The sequence below is a fragment of the Onychostruthus taczanowskii genome, unplaced genomic scaffold (assembly GCF_017590055.1).
Source record: "Onychostruthus taczanowskii isolate IOZ18803 unplaced genomic scaffold, ASM1759005v1 scaffold71, whole genome shotgun sequence".
Classification (NCBI taxonomy): Eukaryota; Metazoa; Chordata; class Aves; order Passeriformes; family Passeridae; genus Onychostruthus; species Onychostruthus taczanowskii.
The window spans coordinates 2,549,276-2,565,058 of record NW_024504898.1 but is presented as its reverse complement, the minus strand read 5'-3'; positions in this window follow the sequence as shown (position 1 = coordinate 2,565,058).

Here is a 15,783-nt window from a genome sequence, read left to right as displayed (position 1 = left end):
TAAAATGTTATTCATGATGATGTATGAAATTCTGGCTAGAATGAGAAATATTTGGAGTGGTTCTAGCACTTCTAAAATGCAGATCTGAAAAACAATAAACATTAGTACAAAGATGGTTTAGGCTAAAGTGAGTAACTTCTTGTACTGGACACCCACAGCCATCGAAGGAGAATTAGATTCATGGTGTTGAACACCAAAGGCACAGAGCTATCACTGAATGGGGACTGCTTGTTATCTGTACCTCTATCTTGTCTATCTGTACCTCTAATTGTCAGCCTTTCCAATCCTCTTCTGAGGATTTGAGAGAGTCTTACATGGTTATTTTGCAGTCCTGCAAAATAATGCAGGACTTTCAGAAAGGAGTGATTTTACCCTCAAATAATTCCATAGAGTGAACTTGTTGAAGTTGTAGGGTTGGGATGTGAATTTTCTCAGACATCCAAGCGAGATGCTGAGAAGTGCTACCCATCTCAAACTGTTACAGGATACACATACAGTATGCATCCACATTGTATGGGAAGGAATAACTTTCTGCCTTTGTTGTTCCACTAGATACAAACACAGCAAAAAATGCCTGTACATTTCTCTCAGAAATTTTACTTCCTTATGGTATTCAAAACACAGCAACAACATGAATTCAATTCCCTGCTAAGATGAAACAAGGCTGGTAGTGTAGCATACATCTTTCCAGAATGAAACATTCTTACTTTTTTTTCTGAGTGCTTTCAGTGGATTTCTCAAGGACAGTCTTGCTCTCTACCACAGAAGGGAAGAAGGTGGCAAGATTTATCAACTTAGGATGCTTTGAAAGAGGTACCACAGCTCAGCCTGGGGAGAGGGGCAGGGTGCTGCTGGGAATCTACCAAGGTGATTCATGCTGCTCTTGCTTTTCATTTAGCATGAAAGGAAATGAAAAGCTGCACTGTGTAGGGGTTGTTGCCAAAACTGGTTCTGCTTTGCTTTCTTGAATGGGCCGATTGCATTAGTGGGGGTGTAAAAGCTTTGCCTTGTTTTGGACGATACGCACAGGTGACCTCCTCTTCTTGTCGTCTTTACATCACTGGGAAGAAATGAGGCATCCTACCTGGCCTACCATGTACATGACTGTACTTTTCTCTCAGTGTAAGTCACTGTGGCTCCCTTCATCATGTGAAGCTCCAGTCATCCATACACGTTGGTATTTGGACCAAAGCATCTACTCCATCTCTGTAATGTGTGGTCTCTTTTTGTTTGTTTGTTTGTTTGTTTGTTTTGTTTTTGTTATTATTTTTTTTCTTAAGTAGGTTGGAGGTTGAAGATAACATAGTCATGGTCCTGAGGTGCTTGTTAAAGTTTAAAAGTATCGTAATTGTTTGAGATTCTCAGGCATGCCAAGCCTCATTTACTGTCCACCATCATCCAGCCTGATCTTTGTGTAATCTTTGATTTGAGAATGTGAGATTTCCAAGATCATCGAAACAGCAGCCACTGAGTAGAATTTCCTTGGAGGAGAATTTCCTTAGCATATGTGGATTGCTAAAGAATCTTTCTCAGAAGATTTGTATGGTATTTGAAAAATAACTTGAATGAATGCCAAATGAATAATGATGTTTATAAGCAAGACTATAAAAAAGGCATCATGCCTTAAATAGGCCCCTTTATAATGGAAAGAATAGATTAAGAATAGATTCTGTTTTGTTTTTTTAACTGTCAAATAAGTCAAAATACTTCATTCATTTGTACCGAAATAGCCAGTTGACTCCATGGCTCATTTTTATTGACAAATAAATTATACTGAAAGTTTTTTTTGCTTTGTAGGGTCATATAGATGTAGTGACATTTTGGTTAATATCATAATACTTAGCACTTATATAATGTTCATTTACAAAGCACTGTATAAATGTCTATTATTTAATCCTCACCCATTATTGTCCCCATTTTTGTAGAAATTAAGGCATATAAATGAAGGGCCAGGTTCCATCACCCATTGTCATAATTGAGTATGATTACTTTTGTTTTTGTAATGTAGCAGCATCCCCCAGATAGTAACCTGACATGAGCTTTGTGGTGGTAGTCAACCTTTTACATAGCCAGGGCTCCTTGAAATTTAAACTCTGTATCTGACTTCAGCAAAAGTTTTAAAGGGCACATTGAATGTGTTTTGCAGTGTCAGAATGTGCCTGTAAGTTATTTCCACAGAACATGAAGTTACTGTCCAATTCTCTGACCCTGTATGTCAGTGGGAATTTTGTTTATGACTCAGTGGGGCCAAGTTGTGTCAGTGCTAAGACTAAAACCAAATTTCCAAGTTCCCAATACCATGCACAAATTGCTAGGAAACTCTGATTTCCAGCTTCTCCCACTATAAATTTTTCACACAGACCAAGTGTACAGATGTCAATTCTTTGCATGCTTTATCTGCTATGTCTTTTAGTCCTATGTTTGCCTATAAAATAATAATAAGACATGATTTTGAATTGACATAACATTGACACATTGGGACTGTTGACTCAAATCAGATAGACATGTTGTAGTACAGAAATCCAGGTCCCTAAGGCAAGCCCAGGTTATAGATTTTTTTTTTTTTTTTTGTGGCAAAAAATACGCATGTTTTCTGCTTGTTTAAATGTGCTAGGCAAAATAAATTTTTTTAAAACAGGTAATTTTAGTTTTTGGAGGCATTATTGCTTTGGAGATAATAGGCTTTTTCCCCCCTTCAGTCTGAGGAAAGCTTTTAAAGGATAGGAAAAAGAGATGACACGTTTTTCTTAGAAATGTGTTTATTTTTATAATATCTAATGGTCCAGGTGATGTCCTTGTTACTGCTAATTTTACACAACTCTATAAAGTGCACACAGCCAATATGGTTGGAAATTTTTTGTGTTCCTGTTTAAAAAGGATGGTTGAAGTGCCCCACTTTTCATCTGTAAGCAACCTTCTCACCCCATTATGTTGTTTTCTGTCCCTGATGTGACAGCATTTTCATGGCAAAAAAGTTTTCAAACAGCTGAGGATAACATGGCAACAGCTTCTCATTTGGTCCTCTGAAAATCTCTACTGATTGCAGTTAGATGTGATAGGGCTGGAGGAGGCCTGGTATTGCTTGGAAACTAAAACAAAAAATAAAAAGAAGTGGATGTGCTGCAGAGTGTGATCTCTTCTCCTTCAGAGGCGAATAGAGCCTTCTGCTTTACGCCTCGTGCTTGTAAAATGGCATCTCTAAGTCACTTCTATAAAAGGTACAACATGGGCCCTGTCAATGTAATGCTGTGGCTAATTTGGTATTGGTTATTTTTGCTGGCTGGCTTTTCTAACCAGGTCAGTGGAAGGCCACTGGCTTTGGTGTTTAAGGCATTCTTCAAAAGGGGTATGGTGCCAGATATCCCTCAAATTCTTTCTGTTACACAGATTTGATGCTAAAAGTTGGTTCCTAATTTTAGTAAATTTGCTGATTTCCAATAAATAATTGAAATGTAATGTAGTACATACACCTTATATTGAAAATTGATATATAACTAAAATCAGTTGAAGAATGTAGAAAATATCAGATTTTGAAGCTGAAGATATTTATTGAAAGACAATACTTTCATAAATCTAGGCTTATGGTATGTATTAATTACATCAAAGACAGGCAAATATCTCTTTGTATTAATGTATGTGGATGTTTTATTTATTTTTTGTTTGAAAATTCTAAATGTGTATTATTTTAATTATGTTGAGTGTAAATTTGACAATGCTTTGCATTTATTTTTATATTTTAAAACCCTGTTGCTTTTGCAGAAGTATGAGCAGCCAGTATGATTTGCAGTACCATAGCATTATTTTGGTTATGTACTCACAGTGTGTCTGATTTACAGACATTTCAGGGATTGCTAAAATGAAGCAAACAAACAAAAAACCTTCAAACCTAACTCGTCTTAAAAGGTTGTACCCCTTTGCTATTGTGGAAGAGAAAAAGAAACAAGCAAACAACCTTTCTTTAGGTCTTGATTATGCCAGCATGCTCCTACATGAATTCACCAGACATGTTGAGTTCCATTTTTTGGAGTGTATTATGTTGAATCACATGATATGAATGTACATCTTGTAAAAGTGAGATATGAATAAACTTATAAATATTTGTAGTCATGTGTTAACGAATACTCAGAGTAACTACTACCAAAGGGAATGTGAAAAACAAGGTACTTCCCCTTGTTAAAACAGAGCTTTTTCTTCTGTATTGAATACTTTTTCAAGCACCTTATTAACTTTCTTCTTGCAAGGAATCAAAGCTGTGCATCTTATTCTGCAGTCATTTTATTTCATTTACAAGTCTATCATTGGCTTTTATGCAAATTGTACAGAGGAAGTTGTAGCCTAGTGATGGCTAATTAGAAGTTACTTTTGTACCCACCTAATAACAATACGATTTTTTTTTTGTTTTATTTTGTTTGGTATCCTATTTTTTTAAAGGGATAATAATTTTTCCCTGATGCCAGGAGTAATAAAGGAGCCTTCATAGTGGAACATCCTAGGGATTGTATGTGATGGCTCTGATCTGTTGTCTGTTCGAATCAATAGGAAAGGCACTGCATCAGGCTTTTATTTTTCAGGCTGTTAGGAGTGTTTTCCATGTCCCTGCTTGTTGGTATGTTAGATGTAATCTATGGTTTTATTCTTTATAGTTGTAATCCAGCATTCTGATCTTGAAAAGTATGTTTAGGGAGTCTCCTTGCTCCCCTGTGCCATTTGTTTCATCATCAGCAGCAAAACAAACTGTGTTGGTTTGAAGTTTTTGTTAGGTCTGTGAATTAGGTTCTAAACTTCCAAACTAGTCACAAGAGTCAGGTTAGAAAGTCAGTTGTCTTGTTTGACAGTCAGTTTATCTGACACATAAATGGCATTTAAACTTTATCAGCCTTGTGATAAAGGGTGGTTTCATATCCCAGCCCTTCCCACAAGTTTTCCCAGAATCTCTTTATTCTTTCTTGTCTGCAGCTGGCTGTGTATGCTGAAGTGAAGAAGTGTCTTTTCCAGCTTGCATTTTCTGAAAGTATTTGCATTTATTGGAGTTCTGACACGCAACATAACTGGAAAACAGTTAGTGCAATATTCCCACATCATGATTACTGTTTTTCTCTAAGCCAGCACCACAAAATGACATCCTGTTTTTCTTGTCAATAACTATGTAAGAGGCAGGCTATTATAAGAAAATTAATCCTTCCTTTTTGTAGCTCAAAGATACAGGGGCAAAGATATATGGTTGTCAGTAGTGCATACTGTAAGAGTTATCAGAAAAAAATACAAAGCGTAACAGCGTGTGTTGAAAGATTAGCTTCACCAGAAGACTGTCCACTAGCCATTTATGAACAAATATGCTTTAATTATTTTATTTTTTGTCTATTCATATTCAGTTTACATGTTGAAAAGAGCGATAGGTTCTTTTGGAAATTTTGTTGTTAAGAAGAGAATTTTTTTCCTCTCCGTTTTCATTAATTAGCGTGTTTTTTTCCCAGTGGCTACTTGTTGTATTGCTTTCTGAAATCATTGACAGTTCTGAAGGAAGTTTCCTCTCTCTTGTCTTTGGGTATATTTTTCTTCTTTGCAGGAAAATTTATTTTTAATTCAAAAAAATTTATACTTTGACCCTATAGCCACTAGCATTTTTGGCTACAGTCTCTAGATCACTCTAAATTTAATTGGATAAAAATAAACACAGTAACGAATTCCTCACAAATTGCCAGTAAAATTTCCTTTCTTTCTTGAGTAGCTTTTCTCAGACTCTTATTTTTTGAACTGAAACATCTGAAAAGAAAATTATGAGGAGCTACACAGGAGACAGGGTTGAGTATCTGCTGGCATGAATACCCTTGGACTCTGGAAATGTTACCAGTATGTGTGGTTCAGTACAATATTGCCTGCATATCTAAAAGTCCAGTTAAAGTTAGAGAGAAATCTGTATACTCAAGTCTGCAGGAGCAACCACAGAAAGACAGAGCTACATTCAAGGACCACATGTAAATTACTAGAGATTGGATAACAGAACAAAAGGAAATGTATGTAATTTCATTTCCCTGAATCAAATACTCAGACTTCATTACCAATATGATTAAGGGTAATGATCCTACTCTTACATTTAATTGCTGCTTTATAATTGCTACCAAGAGGCTATAAAAATACAAGGTCAGAAAACTGGATCCAAAAAAGGGACTTAATGCCTCACTCTAAAGTTAGACTTCAGAGGAATTTAAGCACTTAGTTCCAAAACCTTAACACAGGACTCTTGGCTACATCTCAAACTCTGCTAAAGCCTGAGGACTGCAGGTCCTCTGTTTCCACATTTAATTTCTCCATGTGCCTCGTTGTGTGTGTGCCTGGCACCTGACAGATCTCTGTGGCTGCAAGGCTTGCTCCCTTCCTAGCCTGATTGAATTACAGAAATTAGGCATCTGTTTCATTTTGCTTATCTTCAGATATTTCCAATTCAGCCAGCCACATCAGAACTCGTCAGTGGAAGCAAGCAGATACTTTAAGCAAATAGACCTCTGGTGAGTATATTAAGGTGTGCCTTAGAAGACTTGCTCAGGTTAGGCACTGCCTCTGTAGACATCTCTCTTTGGGCAGACGTCCAATTCCATGACAAGTCTCTTCCACATGCTTCCTTTCTGTGTCTTCCTCTGCAGAAAGGACAGTGGTTCCACTACTTTGTTTTCTTCAGAGGGGAAGGTTTCCTTTTACAACAACTCAGTGACTAGTATATTAGCACAGGACTCTACAGTCAGTGTTTTCCTGACTTTATCAGAACAGATGGAGTTGCTGAAAATTTAGAGCTCTTGATCCCAGGGAAATACTTTGCAGAACAGGGCAGACATGGATTACTTATGCATAAGTATAGCCCAAGACTGTAGCTGATGGCGCTTTGATGGCATAGCAGGCAAATGACCTTCCTACTATGATTTTCAATCTAGCTAGTTTCCCTACTGTGATTTCTGATATTATAGTACACTTAATTGCAAATTGCTTTTCTACAGGATTTTTTTGGAAAATAATTATCTTAATTGTTTTCCCTAGGTGGGGCTCAATATGGTATTTGAATATTTCCTAAATATATCAGCTTTGTGCAACAGACTTCCTAGACTTCATGAAGTTTCCAATTTTCCTCTCTTTCTGATTACAAAAAGACCTCTTCAGATGAAGGATTTAGATGCACTTATACAAGAAAAAATTAAAAACCAAATCCCTCAAAACTTGACTGAATTTTGATTGCCACATACATAGCCTTTACATACAGAGTCTTTAATGAAGCAATCTCTTACGGTTCCAACTACCATGTATATACTTGTCACAGGACCCCTGCTCCAGCTTCTGCATGAGGTAAACTGTGCTCAAGGAACGAACTGGGATGTGTAGAGAGGGAAGATATTTTCCAGGAGTATTCTTCACTTACCTGAGATGTCAGTAGGTGTCTGTATGTAGATGATGAAGGAAAATGGCAATAGGTGTAAGTTAACTTTATCATCTGCACAATTAGTGATCTTACAGGAGAGGTGGATCTAGCCTGCTGCAGACTTCTAGGCTGATACACTGAAGGCAGCCAGACATTTCCAGCATATCACTGAATGTGTGGCTTTCTGGATGTTAAGGTCACAAGACCAGAAATATGATTTACAGAAGTGCTCAGTGTTGATTGTTGTGACTCTAATTAACATAAGTGATGTAGGTTTGGGACTTCAGGGGAGAAGCCAGCATTAAGTGGCAGTGTAGGTTCCTGCAATATACCCCCGACTTACTGTCTTACATCAGGCAGATCATTGTGTCTTTCTGCTTCAGTCTATAAAATAGGTTTAATGGCACTCTCTTAAGGTGTACATAGGAGTGACACTCTCCTAGTGTGTACATAGAAGAATTGTGGCCATAAATTCATTAATCCTTATAGTTCACTGATATACTAGTTTTGGGAGCATCAGCACAAAACCCATGAGGCAACAAGCAACTCTATATTCAATGCAATGTTCAGAGGATGTGCAATAAATAAAGCATGAGGATAAAGAGAAATATTGGGCAAATGCTGTATTCACTGAGCACTGTGCACTGAATAAAGCTGGGGTCCTGTGTTAAAAAAAAAGAATTATATAATTCCAGAAGGTATCATAATGTATATAAACATGAGAGTAGAATCTGATTGCACAGTAAATGCCAGTAGTGGCACTTCCTGACTTTTGGCTGTTTAATGAATTAATGAAAGCTTATTTTTTTCAGCTTTAAGAACTTTTTCTTTCAACATTTACTCACACTATGTCTATAGTTATCCCTTTTCAAATAAAAAATAAAAAGCTGGACAGCATACACTGTAGAACCATTAATACTGGGACACCGGACTCTCTTCTGAAGTCTAGAGGTTACTTGAGTCACAAAAGAACCTATGCTCATAAGAAGAGAAAGATGGTCATGGTGTCTGAGGCTTACAGGACTTGGGTAAATGGGACATACGACAGAGTCTTGAACTCACTGATTCCATTTTATGGGGATTTGAGCCCACTGCTGTGAGGGAAGGTTGAGGGAAAGAGCTTTACAGCCTCTTCTGATTAGACATCAGTTAAGAGGCAGGTTCCCAGGTCACATAAGCTCCAGTGCATCCTGGGTCTGTGTAAAAAGGCTCACAGATAAAAAAGGCTCACAGATAATAATTGTGGCCAACAAACTGCATTCACCTTAGACAAATTTGTATTTTTACTTCGGAAAATTTGTCCCAGTCCCCTTTTGTTTTCAGCACATCCAGATGTATCCCAGTGTGACCCATACATTGTGAAATGTTCTCCATCATCACTTGTGATCTAGTGCTGAATATATAAATGTTCAGGATGTAGAAAAGTCTAGGCTGCAAGAAGAAGCTAAAATAGCTCAAAGCAAGGGAAACATCTGGGAAATACAGAAGCTGCACCAACCTAAAGTGGTTTCATTAGATATGCAAACTCTAACCTGGCATTATAGGGTGAAATGAATGCATGTTTTGCCACTGGTTGACAAATTAGGGCTTTCTTGAAGGGCTAATTAAATTTATTTTAGACCAGGTTTGTCAAGGACTTTTAATGTGTATGGATATTTATGGATGAACAGACTTTTCGGTACATCAGGCCCTTAGGACTATTGTTCATGATAACAGGAGATGCTAGCCATTATTAATAAAGAGGTTGCTATTGCTCCTTCTTTAGTTACGGTCTTTGCTATAAAAGGAAAGCTGTAGTGTTCGTAAAGTATTGAACCATTTCTCAGTATGGTAGAATTAGGATAGAGTCTGATTTTCAGGGAATTTTTATTTCTGGGACCCTACTACTTTTTCTTTAACATTTCACTTCACAGAGGCGCATAGCTTTCATTGGCTAGTGATGGGCAGGCATGTTTGCTGCTTTAGATAGATGTCCATGCCTTTGGAATTCCAGCTTGGAGAAGCTGTGGGAGCCAGAACTTGAACTAGGATGTTGTACTCATGGGAGCCCTTCTACGTACCAGAGAGACACACGATTCATGTATCAATGCCTTGCCATTTCTTGTCCCTTCATCCTTATTGCTATAAACAAGTCATGTCTGGGCCATGAATGGTGTCTAATATATTTTCTTTGAGAAGGATTCAGCATTTTATTCACAGAGAAGAAGAGGGAAGAGATTTTTTTACCATTAATATTTCTCTGAATATATTATAGTCTAGAAGATAATGTGAGATCTGGAGAAATTTTGAAGAACAAGAATAATGGAAAATAAGGGAGAAGATGCTGTTGAGTTCAAATCACTTATCTCCTTTAAGTGTGCAAATACTAGTTCTTTGTCAAAATTATATTCATCTGGAGAACTGAGAAAAAGCAGGTTCTTAGTCCTGATACTGTAAATGTCTTTTTCTGGGCCTCATTCTCTTTACCTTGGAGTCTATGCCTTTTACTCTTCTTGACAAGTGATAATTCCTCTCAGATTCTTTCAATAGCTCTAATTTATTCCTCTCAGAGTCTTTTAATAGCTCTAATTTATCTGCATTCCTAGTTCATGGTATCATAGAATCATATAATGGTTTGGCTTGGAAGGGACCTTCAAGATATCTAGTTCCAGCCTCCCTGACATAAGCAGCAACACTTTCTACTAGACAAGGTTGCTACAAGCTTCATCCAACCTGGCTCTGAATGCTTCCAGGCATGGGGCATCCATATCTCCTCTGGGCAATCTGTTGAAGTGCCTCATCAACCTCACCGAAAAGAATTTTCATCTACTGTCTAAATGAATTTAATGTAAAGCTGTTACATCTTGTCCTTCCACTACATGCCCTTGTAAAATGTCCCTCTCCAACTCTCTTGTTGGCCCTTTTTAGGTACTGGAAAGGGCTATAAGGTCTCTCTGGAACCTTCTTTTCTCCAGACTGAACAACTCCAAGTCTCTCAGCCTGTCATCTTAGAAGAGATGTTCCAGCTCCCTGATTATTCTTGAAGCTCTTCTTGGACTTGCTCCAACAGGCCCACATCCCTTTTATGCTGAGGGCCCCAGAGCTGGATGCAGCACTCCAGGTGAGGTCTCACCAGAGCAGAGTGGGACAATCACCTCCCTTGACTTGCTGGCCACACTGCCTTTGAAGCAGCCCAGGCTGTGTTTGGCTGTCTGGGCTTCAAGCTTGCGTTACTGTCATGTTGAGTTTCTCACCAATGAACATCTCCCAAGTCCCTCTCCTCAGGGATACTCTCAATCCATTCTCCAACCATCTGTTGTTTGTGTTTGGGATAGCTCCAACCCAGGTGCAACACCTTGTCCTTTTCCTTGTTCATCAGGTTTGCACAGGCCAACCTTTCCAGCCTATCAATGCCTCTCTGGGTGACAGAGTGAGTTACTTGGTATTGCTTTATCCTTTTTATGTGGATACTTGCTCTAGATCCAATTTTGTTTGGTAACTGTAATCTGTAGTGGTCTTTCTATAAATAAGATAAAGCCAGATTGCATTAGTTTTCAGTTTCCTCAAAAATGGTGATGAAAGTCCCTCACTGCCAGAGCAACACTGAATTTTGGAAAATTCATAAACAGCCATAACTGTTATCATGCACCTCAGCACAGCTAGGTCACAAGCTAGTCTAGTCTCAGCGTTTCACTTGGGCTGTAATCGATGGAGTTTATAGGGCTTAGCAAGACATACCTCCTTGATCTATGTGTCTTTATTCCTGTCTGAAGGGAGAGTAACGCTAGCTAGGATCTGTAAACTCTTATAGAATGCTGTAATGCATTGCAAATAGAGTTACATCTTCTGTTGACCCAGATGTTAGAGTCTCTTGCTGGTAGCAATCCTATTCTTGACAGTAACTGTTTGTTTGTTTTCTGTTGATATTGGATGAGTTGGTTTCAGTATTTTAAAGCCTTGTGTGTCTCTAGACTCACCCACATAAAAGCCCAAGTCTCTCTTGATGTTTTGATTGGTCAGAAAAGAATGATTACCCTGAAAACCTTCCAGTGTATCAATATGGCTGCTGTCAAGGTATTCCCTTTGGGACCTACTTCCTAAAGTGGTTCAAGATCATTCCAGTCCCTTGTCCTTTGAGGTATGCTGCAAGGCACATCTCTGCTTTGGTGCTTGGGGATTGATTTGGCCTCCTCTTGAGAAGGATTGATTTGTCTCCTTCTCAAGCTTTTGCTCTTTGTTGCTTGTACTTTGAGAGGAAGGGTTCTTAAAAAGCAGAATAAAAGTTTAGAATATCCACATGTCTTTTATGACACTATAAAGGCTGAGTTCTGCTTGCATACTTCACTGTGGTTGTACTAAAGATGCAAGAAAACTGCTGATTTATATCTTCTATGTTCCAGGCTGGTTTTTTTGGTCTCAGTTACAGGCATTTGTTATCTTTGCATACCTGCCTGATCATAGTCAGGCGTGGACCAGGATGAAACCTGTACGATGCTTTTTCTACTCACTAGTATGGACATTTGGACTTGTCTTATTTCCTGTGGTGTTATTGAATTTTGTCCTTTTTTCACCTGCTTTTCATGTATAATTGAAATTTAGTTTCTTCCCTGCTGTTAGAAGTATGAGATATTTTCTTTGCAACAGTGTTTCCTTCAGAACTAGTGCATGAGGCTACTGTAGCACGGACATGACAAGATTTGTCCCTGTGGACAGTTTTCTAAAGTCCTTGAACTGAGTGCTATTTTTGGAAATCGTACATGAGACTTTTGAAAATTACCCAAACTTGCTGTGCTGCAGGAGAACAAGGCTAAAAAGGACTGCCCAGTTAATAATATAAAATTACCCCATATTCAACCCAGCCATGGAATAGAAGGTTCCTTTCCAAGTGTTCAGAGAGCACAGGATTAGAACACCAGAGGTAAAAGAAGCACACTTGCTTTACATGTAAATCTTTCCCTGTCCCCTCAAATCTTTTTAATGAAACTCCTCTTTCTTATATTTTACACAATGAAAAGAGTCCCAAAAAGGTCAGTCCTTTAAAGATTATAAGTGTGCATGGTGTGTTGGGTTTAATAAACTTTGAGAATGATCATCTTTCATGTCACTTAAATGTCTGCATGTTGAGGTAAGATAGGTTTTTATCCTTAATAAGATTATTATTTAAATACACATTTTTCCCCACAATACATATGATTGGAAAAGGTGTCATAGTTTAGCTTTTTTTTTTATGTGGATGTAGGAATGAGGATAAAAAGTAATGTTTATTTCAGAAAATAATGGTATCTATGGCAACAGATGCATGCTGTGTTTTAATGGGGAAATACAAGCAGCCATGTTAGAAAATAAGAGGTTATTTCAATAATGGCTTTTCAATAATTCATTGCACAAATTTTACAAGTCAAGTTAAGAAGTACTGCCACAGTCAAACTGATGAGTATTAAGTTAATTTTGGTACTCAACAGTGATTATTCCTGCAATTAAATATTCTTCTCAGGTTGTGGTTAAAAAACTGCCAGAGAAATACTTTCCAGAGAGACACTAACAAAAATAAAGTTTGACATTTCTCAAGTGGAAATAGAATACAAACTTTTTATAGCTGTCCTTGTTAGCATTTTATATCTATGGTGTCTCTAGCAGGATAACAAAGATTTCTAGCTACATGTCCACAGGCAGAATGGGTTATAGCTGAATATTTATTTAACTAGTAGTTAAAAGCTTACCTAATTCATAAACATTTGTATTAGGGTATGTGGTTCCTACAGGCACATTAGTGGAGTTTCTAACTTAGATTGTTTCTTGTTAATAATTCAAAATAACGACATCTTTCCAAAGCCTTAGGTGTTGTCCCTGGCTGCTGTTTTGCTTGTACTGTATCTGTCTGGAGCTGTAGGTCCCTTTACCCTCTTGCAATGTACACTGCTTCCAAAACCGCAGCAAGAAACATGAGAAAGCACTTTATATCTTTGTTTATAGTAGCTGTGGAGAGCCAAGGCTGCATGCTAATGATCTCAATAGTGACTAATGAGTAGTGAAGTTTTCAAGCAGGAGGATGTTGAAAGAGATGAAATAGCAGAAGCAAGAGAGAAAGACTGAATCAGACCACAGCATTAAAACCTGACACCAGCAGCCTGGAATTTTCAGGTGAAATTCACACCAGTTCAGGGAGTCACTGTAGGATATATGTCCCAATTCACTCTTTTAAACACTATTTTAATAGCTGTTAGTTTTCAAATTTGAAATCAGAGAGAATTAGGAATTGAAAGGGGGTATAGGTTCTGTACCATTTCACTGTGAAGGGATTAATTTTATCATTAAAGAAACATGCAAGGATAGGCATGTGTAAGGTGAACATAGACCTGGCTCAGATACACACTTCGGCAGCAATTCCAAACCTAAATCCTTGACAGGCTGCTTTCTTTGTACACGTATATTTTAGTATGTTTAACCTAAAATTTACCTGCAGAGTTGGCCTGTAGAGAACTGGGAATGTGGCACCAGAGCTCCTGAGTGACTACTCTAGATTAGTGATCCTTCTTCCTCATCAACCCCTCTGGAAAAAGGAATTCCATTTTATGTGCTGGGCATGCTTCATGCTGAGCATGGTGGAATGAGGCTTTTCTCCTTTACATATGTGCCCAGACAGCCTGTGAAGGCCTGAAGGCACTAGGAATGTGATTTCTCACCTTGTGAAGGATTACGGGAATCTTCAAGCACCTTGTCCCCAGTGAGTCTGTTATAACAAAGAGTGTTTTCATTCTGAAGAAATTCACCATTTAGAGGAAGAATTTGATATATTCAGTTTTTCTAAAGACATAATTTTACCTTCTCTTTCACTCCAAATCCCTGAGCTAAATATTTGTTTATTTGTGGATGTGGTATGTTTTTCTGTGGTGCTGGTAGGGCAGATTTAGATTTTGTTCAAATGTTTTTTTATTACAGAAAATTACATTTATATTTTAAATTTACTATTTCAGAGAGAAACACTACAGACAAAATTTTCTATCCTGACCTACACAGCAGCTCACACCTCCAATAGTCTGTTCTTCCTGAATGAGGGGAACTCCCATTGATGTGTGGATCTGAGAGAAGAATTCTGCCCTAAGGGCTCAATTTTGCTCTGAGATTGACACACGCATATCATCAAAAATAGAATAATCTATGCATTTGAGGAGCTATCAGCAGCTACTGTGAAATGCTGTTTTTCTTGGAGATTTCTGACATCCTACTAAAATGTGTGATAAGCTGAGAGTTATCCTAGGTCTAATGCTTGTCCTAACAATGCCTCCCCCAAAGCAGATGAGGTAGAAATAAAGGGTGATCTTACTTTTATTGTAATTAATCATATTATGACATGTCAGGCAAATGTAATAAATGTTTTTTCCTTATGGCACTTCCTTGGTTAGGTCTCATGCTAGAGTCTCTTCAGATAGGTACACACTCAGGAACTGTCTGTCTGCAGAAGCATTTTCACATCTTTTTACATTCTCTGAGACCCATCTACAAAATACAGCATTTTTGACTTTTAGAGGAAAAGTGGGTTACACTGGACATAAGACCCAGGATTTCATTGTGGGTGGGAAAGTACTTCAGTGCTTTGCTCTGGGGTGTTTGTGTATCTTGGAAAAGTTAACTGAGGGCAAAAGTTATCACCTCTCCTTGCACACCACATGTCTGTGATCTTTCTTTCCAATGATTTTTCTCTAGGTTTTTCTGTTGGCCTGAATACTGTGACCACTGAGCTCCAGTGAGCACATGTTTGGGTAGAAGTCAGTACTTTCCACTGATTTTTCTCATTCTTTCTCCTTTTCTATCCTTTTTTTACTGCTGGTGGAGAAGTTCTGTTCATCTCAGCTACAGTTACTTTCAGGTATCACTAGACATCTAACAAGCACATTCTTAGTCCAAAATAAGGTATCTTGATGCAGAATAGCAGGAGATGGGTGTCATAATTCACTGCTGGATGGGACTGGGCGAATAGCTGGTGCTTGAGGGGCAGGTTTCTTGTGCTTTTTTCCAAAACTTTATCCTGCTGTCCTGGAGTCAGTGACACTGCTAGGAGAGCGATTCATCTTAAAGAACTTGTTAGGTGCATGTCGCTCAGAACTCTAAAGCTGACCTCCCCTTGCCTAAAACAGATCTTTATTACAAGAGAAATTGATAAAAATTTTACAAAAGGATACAAAATAACTCTCTCTGCCTTGTACTAACAATATCTGCGACAGCAGTTAAGAGATAGTGTCATACCACAAAAAGCTTTCATTCTGGTTTTTAACTCCACCTACGCTGTGATCTGCCTCCCTGTTGGAAGTTTCAAAGGAATGTTCTTGCTATACAGCTGGAAGAATGACTGGAAGCTCTTTTTTGCCTCTGCTGTGATTACAGAAAGGATCCTTTCTCAT